The following is a 13,224-nucleotide window of genomic DNA, read 5'->3' as shown; positions in this document are numbered from 1 at the left end:
CCGTAAGGTGCCTAGCGGAAGCATCAGGGTACTCGGCCAGCGGGTCCGCGCAGTCATGTGCCATAATGAGCGACTCGCGGTCCGCCCTCGAAACTGTCGCAAGATCGGACACCCTTCATCCTTTGGCGTTAAGAGTAAAAGAGAATATTATGAAAGCGAGAGAAAATGGGAAGAATATAAGACTATACTGGGTGAAAGCGCACGCGGGGATGGAGGGGAATGAGAGGGCGGATCAGTTGGCCAAGGACGCGGCCCTAAAGAGCAAAAGCCCATGTCTCAGCCTGGCCACAGCAACGTTGCCAGACGTGAGTTGGGGATATAGAGTGATATCGAAGGTGTCCTCGAATAGCACAATGGCCGCCTTAACAACCTCCCCGTTGTCTCGTTCGACGCATTGTACCGCCCTTGTCCCTGGGTAGTGCCTCATCTCGCCAATAGCGCCGATATACGGCTCCTGGACCAATGCGAACGCCCAGCCTCTCTTCGACGCTTCGCATATCAGCTCGGCCTCTGCAGGTTCTGCTGCACCACGCGGTACTGGTGGTGCCCTGCGCGGAGAGTACGGTTGGTCACCTGGGTGCCCTTAGCAATACGTTATGGACGCCCGTGCAATGGTGTCCCACTTTCTCCGTACAGGACAGTCTTCGTCAAATGCGCAGTGGTCCCATCGATCTGCCTTTGCTAATCGGCAGCTCTGGCAGGCGAGAGGTTTCCCGGCTTGCCAGTCCGGGCACTCGGCGCGTAGCACCACAATGGCTGCACCGATCTTCGGTTTCGGTGCAATGCCGTTTGGTGTGGCCGTAACCCAGGCACCGGGTGCACTGGACGAGCGGGGAGTGGTCTTGCACCCGCACACGCTGAAGGTCTACGTGCATATAGCCTGCAACTGTCAGCCGTTTCCAGAGTGCGGGTGATACACGCATGACCACATGGACAGTCTGCGCGTTCCGCGCTCTCCTCCTGAACCTCACCTCCGCCCTCTGGTCCTTCTCAGAGACGCCGACCAGTAGGTTTTTATTTTGGGTCTTTATGGCTTTTATTATTTCGTCGTCTTTATTGTACGCCATAACATCTCTGAGGATGACCAGAGGATCCTTGTTTTTCACCTCCTCGAGGCTCAGGTTTCCTGCCTTCATCAGCCTCTCCCGCACCCTCGTCAGCTCCGCCTGTGTGCCGCAGCCCAGAATCACTCGGCCATCACGTATCTTCCTGACTCTGTCCACTTGGATACCTTCCTCAGTGACCTTCAGTGCCACCCTTATTCTGCCCAGAACCTCATCCCCGGTCGCGTTCCCCGACGAGACCGCCACTGAGTGCTTTGGTTCGCCCCCCAGTGGCGGTCTTTTTGTCGGCGCGGCTGCTACGTCTGCGTACGTCATAGCTCCTTCCTTCTTCAGCGCACCAAGAGACTCCCTGAGGCTCTCCATTTCCTTTGTGTTCGCCTCAAGGAGTCTCGCGTGCGCCTCCAGCTTTTTAGCAAGTTCCTCTTGTCGTGCTTCTACATTCACCGGCCGCTCCACCCTCGGGGGAGTCGCAGGAAGTAACTCTTTTTCACCACTTATTCTGCATATCTCCCTCGTCATTTGTCATGTTTTAGTAAAAGAAGGAAGACTATATAGCACAGAACCTGTCGTAGAAGGCATCTTAAGGTTCTGAAGTGTAAAAGACGCATCGGTAAGCGTAGTGTAAGATATTCCGACAACAAATTGGAACAACGACTTTTTATACGGAAGACGTTTAGATGTAGGTTTGTTTCAACCTGTACAGTCCAGACGATGTTATAAGAAACATGAGGCAATATCATTATTCAAGACAACAAATATCAAAGTTCCGGAATATTATGCAACGCCAACGATACTAATTATTGGCCAGGTGAAACACGACGTAAACTATGTCCAGTGTGATTTGAATCTGTTCGGAACACCGTATAAGTTATACTTTATATTATAAATCTTAAAGAAATTTGTTTTTAAAAGTCGACTGTCTCATTTCATGCGTAACATCGGTACGTTTTCAAAGTACCTAGCTACTTTGTTATAACTGTAAACGCTTTGTCGTGCAATATTTTGTATTTCAAAACACACAAGTATCAAGTATAAATATATATATATATATATATATATATATATATATATCATGCTAATACTCTCAATTCATTACTACTTAGTATTAAAAAAAATATTAGCCTGTTTAATATCACATAAACAAAATAATTAATATATTTCTTTTATCTATCCATTTAATTACAACAGCATCCACGCCAAATCGCTTTGTTCAAAATTACGACCAGTGACGTCACGGACACTACAGCCACTCGACATTAAAAATCTGATAAAATCCAGCTAATTCCGCAAGCTTCATAGATTAATAGCGTACTCTACAGAAGGGAAGGTACATTAAGATTTTGTCGGATAAATTGAGCTCTGCAATTTAGCTCTGCGGCAAATTAGAAAGTTAACTAATTCTTGCTTGTAACGAAGTTAGTTAATTTTGTTCGTTCTTGCGTTAGCTTACACTCCGATAACATATTTAATGAGTTTCACTATACTTCTAGAAAGTTCTTTATGTCATACATATAACATTACATATATGCTAATTATTGTGAATAAGACGTTATTGTCTGTTATGCTGTGTGCATAACAGATGATAACGTGTTAATGTTAAGCTGTCTTGTTAGAAAAAAATTACATTGATATTTTATATAAAGTCCCCCTTCCTCCTTCAAGACCAGAAAGAGTCGTCATAAGAACGTCCTTACGTATTTATTTTCTAGGTTGGTAAGACTGCCTAACATTACAGGTCATCTCGATAGGTGCCAAAACTGTCTATTTTTTTTTAAAAAGGCGCAAAAGACAACTCATGTCGTTTCGCAAGCATCTTATTCGCCTGTTTTGTCCCCGTGCGACTTCTATTCGCACGGCTATTCAGCAAACTGAAATGCGGAGACGCCATTTTGACACTATTGAAGAGATTAAAACCGAATCGAAGTTCTCGAAGACTCTTTCTACTATTTCGATAACCGAAAAAAGCATTGGCAAAAGCGTTGTATTTGCTTTTTATCGGAGGGATATTACTTTAAAGAGTATTCATTTGACTTGTAAGAATTATTTAAAAAATCACATTTTACAAACAAATTCAACTTTATTTTTGATTCACAGCTTCAACTCACTTATCTTTATTTATTCAAACTTCAAACATACTTTTAATACTCTTTCATTATATGAGATTCTTATATACGCAGACATTCCATAATAACGACAATAATAATAAAGATTTAGTTCATTCCACACAATTGACTTGTAATTAGTAATTTTAAATGATAGTTTTGGTAATTTTATACTGTTTGTATTGACCCCCTCAGGGTAAAAGTTTCCTCCAAAGTTTTTCATTTTTCTCTATTTTTGACAACTTGGAGCCACTCATGACTTGTCGTAGCCACGATCTCGTCAACCCATCTGGCATTAAGTCTGCCTCTAGCTCTGATACCTCACGGTTCCATCTATTTTATAACCATCTAATGAATTCTGGCGTTATTTTGCGGAAGTGCATCCTAAGTAAGAAAAGGACCTATATATAGCTACTTCCGCCAATGCACCGATTAGTGCCAAATACAGACTGTGTTTGGCACTAATCGGTACAACATTACTCCTGAGGATGCCCGTGGAGGGATGAAACACGTGTTGAGTGATTTAACGGTAGTAGTTGTGTAATTCGCGTTGTTTGCCGCATGCGCATTTATCAGAGAACTGGCGGGTGGTACACTTTATTGCACGACTACTGTTGCATTGGCAGAAGTAGCAATATATTGATCTTTTTCTTACATTTTATAACCCTTTGTGTCCACCTGTTATCAGCGAACCTCGCCACGTGAACTGCCCAGCTCCACTTTCTTTGGAGGAAATAAGTAAGTGCATCTGTTATACATGTTTGTGTGCGGATGGCTGTGTTCCTTATTTTGTCTTTTAATTTAATATCCAAGTAGCAGCTTCTCTCCATTCTTCTCTGAGTGGTTTGTCGTTGTTTTCTGAGATATTCAATACCTTGTCATAAATAACCTACTACTTCAGCAATCGAAATGTGAAATATCCAATATCTTAAATGATTATTTAAAGCTTTCTTTATAATAAATATTCATAATTAATTAATTAATGTTAATCTATAGAGGCTCACTGCAAGGTATATATATATATATATATAGTCTTTTTAATTGCTTTGTTATAATTTTGTGGTTTATAATTTAATATGTACGTAATATGGTAAACATTTTCGACCATGAACCACACGCAAACAGTTTACTAAGAACTGAAATAATAGTGATGCCAGTCTTCACGCAGCAGTCAATTTCTAAATCATAAATTATATTCGATATTCTAATTTCAAATTCAAAAATTTTCATTTCAAAAACAATCGACGGAGTCATTTAAAAAGCAACACATTGAAGCTACAAGTGTGGATATTTTATACAAGGAATATGGTTCTCCATATTCTTATATCAAGATTAGCATGACGACAAATATTTTTTAAATCTTGATGGAGATGTCAATCTATATTTTACGTACCGCATTATCGAAAGAGTATTTATTCAACCTATTGTATGTGAAACTATTTTTTAAACAAATGCTTGAAATATCAAACTGCATCGGCTTCGTGAAATGGAAACATAATTAACCAGTATATATTCTACTCATTATAATCAAACATATCAAATTAATGTGGAATGCATTTAATGTACACATATATGCAAACATAGTTCAATCTGACGTGTATTAATATGATATATGTACGTACTGCTAATATCGGTATTCCATTTCTATTTGTTCTGAATATCTGTGTTATTCGTTTCATTTATTTTGACAATATAATAAGTATAAGGGATTATAACAGTTAATCGAATTGATAAATATTAATTAAATATCCTTTGTAATAAATATTACCAATAGAAAAATGAAGTTTATCTAGTCGTCGCTAGATGGCGCTAGTTGTACTTTAAATCGCGTTTTAGTTTTCTTTTCGGTAACATAGGCACAGTGGTGTACCTAGAACTTTTGCCGCCCGGGGCGATCTCCAGTTTGCCGCCCTTTCTATTATATGTCAATCAAATAGTAATAGGTTTTTGAGTATAATATAAAATATTAGACTTATTAGATATTAAACTTATAATAATCATTTATTATTCAAGAAAGAAAATAAATTTGAAATGAAAAAGTTGCTTTTTACAACTATAAGTAAATATAAAAAATGCCGCCCCTAGGTAAGTGCCGCCCGGTGCGGACCGCACCCACCGCCCCCCCCTAGGTACGCCACTGCATAGGCACCTTGACAATATTGACTTTTATTCTCCTCGTGTGGACCACTTAATCGAGTCACACCATGGAACGTCCACCGAAGCGATGTAAGAGTTCAACTGCCTCCCTATCCGGTAAATAGTAGTATTATGCGGTCCGAAACGAGGCTCTCGCGGAAGTCTTCTACCTTCGCTTTGCTACCTTAAAAGCAGTATAAAGCCAGGCGCTCTCTAGGCTACCTTGAATACGCGAAAAGCAAAAAAAATATTTCTTTTCAGTGTATATGACTGAATAAATTCCTTTTTAAAAAGGGACCTTACATACCTACAATTAGGGATTCGTAAACAACCTTCTCTTTGAATCCTCACGTCAATAATCCCTCTCCAACCTGGCAAAATAAACACTAACTACAGAGTTGGAGTTATTTGAATACATCACATAAGGACTAATCTCTTAATTGTTTATATATACTTCTAGTACCAAATAAACCGCTATTCCTATATCTATTGACTGTTAATTGCGTATTTATCACAACATCAAGGGGGTACTACTGCCTTTATTTATTTATCTCTGCAAAGCTCAAACATAACTAGTATTAAATGCCTTTCGTACAAGTTAGCCGTTATGTTTTGTATAGTGTAAGAAGTTTATAAATAAATTAAAACAAATTATTCGGGATATAGTCGCCAGTTCTCTTAGAAAGCTATGTTATAGCTTTATTTTTTTAATAATGGTTACTACTAAAGGCGTAGTCTTGTGTTTTAATTTTGGTTACAATTCTTATTTAAAATAAGATATGGTGTTCGTTGTTCCTAATTTAAACGCAAATATGGTGCATATATAATAAACGTATGAACTAGGATTAAGATTTGTTGTAATGTTTGTGTTGATGTGTTTTAAAAATAAAATAAAAATCATGGGCTTAGATAATAAAATTAATGAAGTTTCTCATTGTTATTACAAGCACAATAGGACAATACATTTCATTACAAAGGAAGAAAAAGGTGAGGCGAACTTAATTTAAACTTTTTCGTGTTTCGTGGTGAATTAAAAAACAAAGATTTAATATTGAACTTATTATTGCAATGCTTATAGAAGTACACTTGTAGCAACTTCCAGAATTTATCTGTGTTAAATCGGAAATATGTTTTAATGACGTCACTCTCTTTTAAAAACAGAACTGAGGCTATTTCTCCGTCATATACACGTGTGTTTATACACCACAGTTCGTTTATATAAATACGTATATAAAGTAATTTTTAATATTTCCGCTCCGGTTCCATGGAAGGATGGCGATAGTCACATGTTCATTTTTTTTTTGTCTTTATATTATGTCTGGCCTTATATTATGCCATGCATGAGCAGGGATCTTATCCACAATAATAATTTTAGCGCGTAATCTTCTATTTTCATTCTCATCTTACATCCTCCTTAATGTCTATCATTCGTTCTCGTTTCTTCACGTCACATTATCTTTCATTCGTTCCCATTCTCTTCCATACATACATCGCCTTACTTCCACCGCCTTTTTTTCTGGATTCTAAATTTACATTTATTCATTTTATTTCCTTGGTTTTAATATTTATATTAATTAATGCTTTTTTTATTAATCGTTAATTCTTTGGTTTTGTAATTAGATCGCCACATTTCGCAAATAGATTTTTTCTATTATAAACGTTCTATAGAGTTATGAGATCCAATGTAACGTCAGCAAAGGATTCTCTATTGGGGTGGACAGTAAACCAGATAACATTTCAAAACTTTACGTGTAATTCTAAATGGAACGCGAGTGCGCCTGACAAGGGATCGGTTTGTTAAATATCTAAGTTAGTCTTATCGAAACACTGCGAGATTCATTGGTAACAAATTCAATTATAATTTTAATTAACATTCAACTTCTCAGAGGGATCATAAATGAGATCTGCAGATTAACTTAAATAGTAAATATATAAATATAAATACTCGTTTCAAGTGGCAGTGGTCGATGCATATAACTCGTGCAACCCATGGCTGATCACGAGCCGGTAGACGAGGTAAAGAGAGGGCCACCACTAGGTAGACCAATGACAGATAAGGTCGCGTAAAGTCTCTCAATGCGGGCAGCATCAGGCCAGTCATCGTGGTGATGTTTTGAGAGGGGCATGTGCCTTGCAGTCGGCATCTTTTAGCTGATATGATGATGATGAATTGGATGCTATTACAACGTAAAAATATGAAAAATATTTTTTTAATTGCATTAAAATATTCAATGGATTCAGCCGTTACCTTTCAGAAGTCCATCCTAAGTAAGAAAAGGACCAATATTTAGCCACTTCCGCACATGCAGTGGTAGTCGTGCAACAAAGTGCACCGCCCGTCAGCCCGCTGATAAAAGCGTATGCGGCAAACAATGCGAATTACACAACCGCCACCGTCAAATCACTCAACACGTGTTTCATCCCTCCACGGGACATCTTCAGGAGTTATGTTACACCGATTAGTGCCAAACACAGAGTCTCTGTTTTGACTCTGCATACGCATTTATCAGCAGGCTGGCGGGCGGTGCACTTTGTTGCACGACTACCACTGCATGTGCGGAAGTGGCTAAATATTGGTCCTTTTCTTACATAATTAAAATATTCAGCTACAATTACATACTGCAACACAGACTTTTAAAAGCCTATTCATAATGTATATTTAGCATTACACCATTAAAATATGTATACTTTTAATATTTTTGTGTAGCGACACAACTTCGTATTAAAATTAATTAAAACAAATAACATATATTTCATTTAAAAATCTCTATTAATTATTAAATTAGCGATAAGTCTCAAAGTCTACGTTTACCTTTCGTGTAAATTAAAATTTTAATACACGATATAATGCTCTGTGGCTTAAGTATGTACTTAAGTGTGTAATATCCCGGCATGTCCCACTTTCAAGTTCGACGGATCATTTTAAAATTGGAGATCAAGTTACAGGGCATTTCAGAAGTGTTATTGCATTTTTAATTTGAAACTGAAAGTGAAGTATGTTAACACTTGTAATAGAAACTTTTGTAAGCTTCCTAACTTTGTATTTTAACGAATAAAACTACAAAAACTATGTATACATGACTACGTATATACTGTTTTCTTTGCATTATATACAAAACAGTGATTTAGTTAAACTTTGGTTATGCTCGCGGTACAGGGCCAGTTCGGTCTGGCAATCAAGTGTAGCTAAGTACAGGGCCGCTTCTCCGTCCCCAGCGACATACACATCTCATCCATCATCAGTCCCACATTAGGTAAATTTTACAACACCACGCGAAAACTTTCTTTTATTTAATCATTCAGAACAGCCGCTACCCCCATTAAATATACTGTCGGAAACCTAATATTATTAATAAAAAAATATAACAAATTTACCGTAAATAAGTGTAAGTATAATATTCAAAAGTTGATCCTAAAGAAAAGTTTTGACGATCCTGAACAAATTAAATGTAACTTTTAATACACTTAAAACTTACAAATAATTTTACATCTATCCACGCACATATATTTAAATATAAATAAATATTATTTGCGTAAGTAATACAATTTTGTACGAGTTAATTTTTTTGTTGTTTAGTACATTTGAATCTCTCATTTAATTATTTCACTATTTAAAAAGAAGTACGTTGATGGCTGTAAATAAGTAAAAAGTAACATATCTGTCAACGATATACTAGAACTGAATATACTGTAAGTTTAAATAAATAATAAATAAACCAAAAAACATTTTTAATACATTCAGACAAAATGAATTGTATTTTGGATTTGTAAAAAATATGTTTGTCAAAAGAGATAATGATGCCAAAATACCGTTAAAAATTCCCGAGGGGATGGCATGACTTTATTATAAGCATCATTAATATATACAGGTTAATAAATATATTAAGTTGTTGTTTTACTTAATTTATGTATCAGGTTAGGTGGCAAGAAATCGCTGTCTACGGGCAGCACTAGATAAGCCATAGTGATGAACTTTGCGGGAATCCCACGCCTTGCAGCTTTGATCCATTATTTGACTCTAAATCGGGAGATAGATCATCATGCATCATGTAGTTGAAGCTAGAGATTTAGGGCATGACTCTAAACACACGTAACCGCAGCTGCTTTCTGTGTTATGTTGCAATTTTAAACCAACACACTTTTATTGCTAGAGAGGAAGAGAAAACATTATCTGTGAATTTGAATATATAAAAATAATATAAAACGAATTCACAGACATACTATAATAGTGTTAGAGATTGCAAATTCGCTGAAACGGAAAGCAATCTTGAAGCATCTAATTATATGACCGCAGACAAGAGGAAATAAGTTGGTTGAAATACATCAGATGGAAAATACATCTGTTTCCTCTGAAATATTAAATGCTTCGGCCACAGATTAAATAGTGAATAGAAACTTTATGAACATCAATCTTAAATAATTTATATTTTATAATACACGATGATATTGCAATTTACGAATAAAATTTAGAGAGTAGTTCCAACAAGATTTTTTTTTAATTAAATAATAACAAAGAGTTTGTACGTAAATTATTAAACTTTTTTGTAATGAAAAGAGTATGGATAATAAATTATAAAAATATTGTTTTAATTGTATAAAGTTTTTTTATGGCCCCCGCTATCGGGGACATCTGCTCTACCCCCTATTTTCTTGGAAACAAGGATTTAATTTCTTTATTAAATTTTTCACTTTCTTTTTATTGTTTTTATACTCTTCTTCCATTCTTCACAATGTCCATCATTCTGTTTTTCATTCCATAATTCAGTCTCCGCTCTACTATCCTTTCGTCCAACCTCAATTACTGGAGTTTAGTTTCTTTATACAATTTATATGTATCACACCTTTAGTTAATTTTACATCTTATACCTATATATCACAGTTCTCCTATTTCTCTTATTTTCAATGTTATTTACATATTTAATTTACTTCTTATATAATTAGTTCTAATATACATTTTTGTATTGCACTGTTTATGTTTTTATCTGTTCATTTTTATTACTGTTTTGGCTACTGTTCTGCAGAAGTTGTGGAAGGTTTTTCTGCCTTCTTTCTCTCCTTTTTTGATAGAGAAAGAAGGTAGAAAATCTTTGAAAAAATTGTATAAAATTTGGAGATGACGGATTGGCTAAAGCAATAAAAGATGTCCACCAACAAGCTGGACTAATGACCTTGTATAGATCGTTGGCAAGAGGGTTGACGTATGTCACTTCAACTGGTCCTGTTGAAAATCAATTCTATATAATCAACAAGAAACAAGAATTAAAAAGGGCTCTTCTATTATGGCATACTTCAACTTATATTATACGATAACAAACAAGATTTGAAGAGACCACAACAAACTCAGACAGGATTTTATGTATCACAAGTAAGAAAAGAACTAACATATAGTTACTTCCGCTATGTAGGAGTAGTCGTGCAATAAAGTGCCAAACACCGAGTGCTAATCGGTGGCACTAATCGGTGTAACATTACTCCTGAGGATACCCCGTGGAGGGGTGATACACGTTTTGAGTGATATAACGGTGGTAGTTGTGTAATTTGCATTGTTGGCCACGTGCGCATTTATAAACGGTCTGGCGGGCGGTGCACTTTATTGCACGACTACTGCTACATGACGGAAGTAGCTATATATTAGTCCTTTTCTTACTTAGGATGGACTTCCGCAAAGTAACGCCTGAATCTATTAGATATTTATGTATCACTTTTACGATAAAGTTCCGCAATATTAGAAGTTTTAAATATGAATATTATTCACACTTTTTCTGATTAAACTTAAAACATGGGAAATGTCATCTTAAGTAATTTGTAGAATAGAAAACAATGTCATTTAATGCCATATTATTTATCACGCATCTTAATAACAAATTTTATATGATAAATAATGACAGACAGGATAAATACAAGAAATGAAAATGAATGTAAAAATAAATTCCGTCTTCATAAAGTTAACAAAACCTTTATGAGTAAAAGTGTACGCATAATATATATAATAAGGCTCCACCAATTATCTAAGTCCTTCCGTAGTTTAGTTTTAAATCCGAAATTAATAGTTTATCATAAAATATATCTTATTATAGCGTGCACCAGTTTTTAGTTGATCAAAATATCTGGAGCTTGTTGACTTATTTATATGGTTGATATTATAATGTACAGATAAACAAAAAACTTGTTAAATTTTAATTAGTGTTCCAAGCCAGTGGTAGCTTACTACTTATAATGTTAAAATAATCGACGATTCAAAATCACATGTAAATGCCTACCTTAATAAAGATATTTTGAATTTGAATGTAAACAACATCATCGTTTCAACAATAGTCTTCTACTACTGAACATAGATATCTCTAAGAGATTTCCAATAGTAACAGTTGGATGTGCCTACATCCGGCATCTTCTGAAGGCCATAAAACGATCATCTGTTCAACATGATCATCCTTCCACCTTTGTCCTGCGCTAAGCTTGCTGTTCCGTGGTCTTCGCTCCAAAACCTTAAGGCTCTTACTTATAAATACATACTTAAATACTAGGGTATAATATTTAAATATAAATACACTGACATATTTATGCCAAAGTATAAAGTTCAATGATTTTTTTGTATATATTTTTTTTAGTTTTCATTTAAAAAATGAAGATTATATTGAAAAAGTTTTTATAACCAATATATTATTATCTGTAAATGCATTTGTACAGTTTTACAATTTTTGCGGACAAATACCAAAAGAAATCTGTTAGATGGTATGTAATTTGTACTCAGGATTATCTTTCCCTTGCGGGACTTTGTTCATTTATTTTATTATAGAATTAGATAATACGCTACCTCTTTCAACTATGAGAGACATTATCACTTATTTTTACTTATACGTTATATTAAAACCTTGTATTTAGTTTAATTGGACAATAATTCTATGATTTTCTTTAAAAAATATCACTTAATTTGCAGTTAAAAATTTATCCGCAAGGTTATATATTAATATTATTCCATATGGAAAAGTGAGAAGTTTTGCCATTATATAATATTCAGTGCAGTGAACAGATGTCCTGTTTGAGATTGAACTTCCGAAGTAGATCTTCGCGAGCGAAAACTTCAACCGAGAATCAATGGAGCGCGAATTCTGCGAGTGACAGCACTCGTATTCGAGTGTAACTCGATAATAAACGATTGAGGGTGAATCTATTGTTAATGCATGATATAAATTATCGGTTTTATTAGATTTATATTAAAAGCAAAATGTCTAGAATTTTTTTCTTTGAGGTCGAATCAGATGTAATGAGATGAGTAGTTGGACGAAAATACTCCACATATTTAAAAATTATATGTATTGGCAAATTTAAAAATAAAGAGCAAAACTAATAGCCACTGGGGTCTGGTCTTTGAAGTGAAGACTGCAGACCGGCAAGCGCATCGTAGAACGTTCAACTCTTAGACCGGACCTATTGAAGTCTTGCTATAGGGTGGTGAGTGACACTGCTAATAGAAACAAAACAGTATAGATAAGTAGGAACTAATAAACTGCACATAAAATAACTAGTCAATTAATAATTGGAAAAATAAAATAAGAAAAGTGTAGTAATGTATTAAAAAAGCACAACCCAAAGAAATCTGTGGTAAAAAATAAGTCAATAATAGAATGTACCTAGCCACCTAAGAGTAATAAGATGATGGAAGGAAGGCGATGAAAGCAAGAGGGAATGAAAGAACAAAATGGAAGATATTGTGATGGAAATGAGGTAAGAATAAAAGAAATTGAGAACAATGACAGTGAGTAAAGAATAAAGATGAAAGATCTGAAAAACTTAATTGTAAACAAAGACCCTGATCCCAACTAATTAGGGGTACGAGAGGCAACTCCAATAGCGGGGGCCATAAAAAAATAAAAAGTATAAGAAAAAACAAGTAATTTTTGTAAGTATATAGCTGATTATTC

This window comes from Battus philenor, unplaced genomic scaffold (genome assembly GCF_028537555.1).
Source record: "Battus philenor isolate CCGP_79_NKW_IND1 unplaced genomic scaffold, ilBatPhil1.0.hap1 SCAF_27, whole genome shotgun sequence".
Taxonomy (NCBI): domain Eukaryota; kingdom Metazoa; phylum Arthropoda; class Insecta; order Lepidoptera; family Papilionidae; genus Battus; species Battus philenor.
This window is presented reverse-complemented; position numbering follows the sequence as displayed.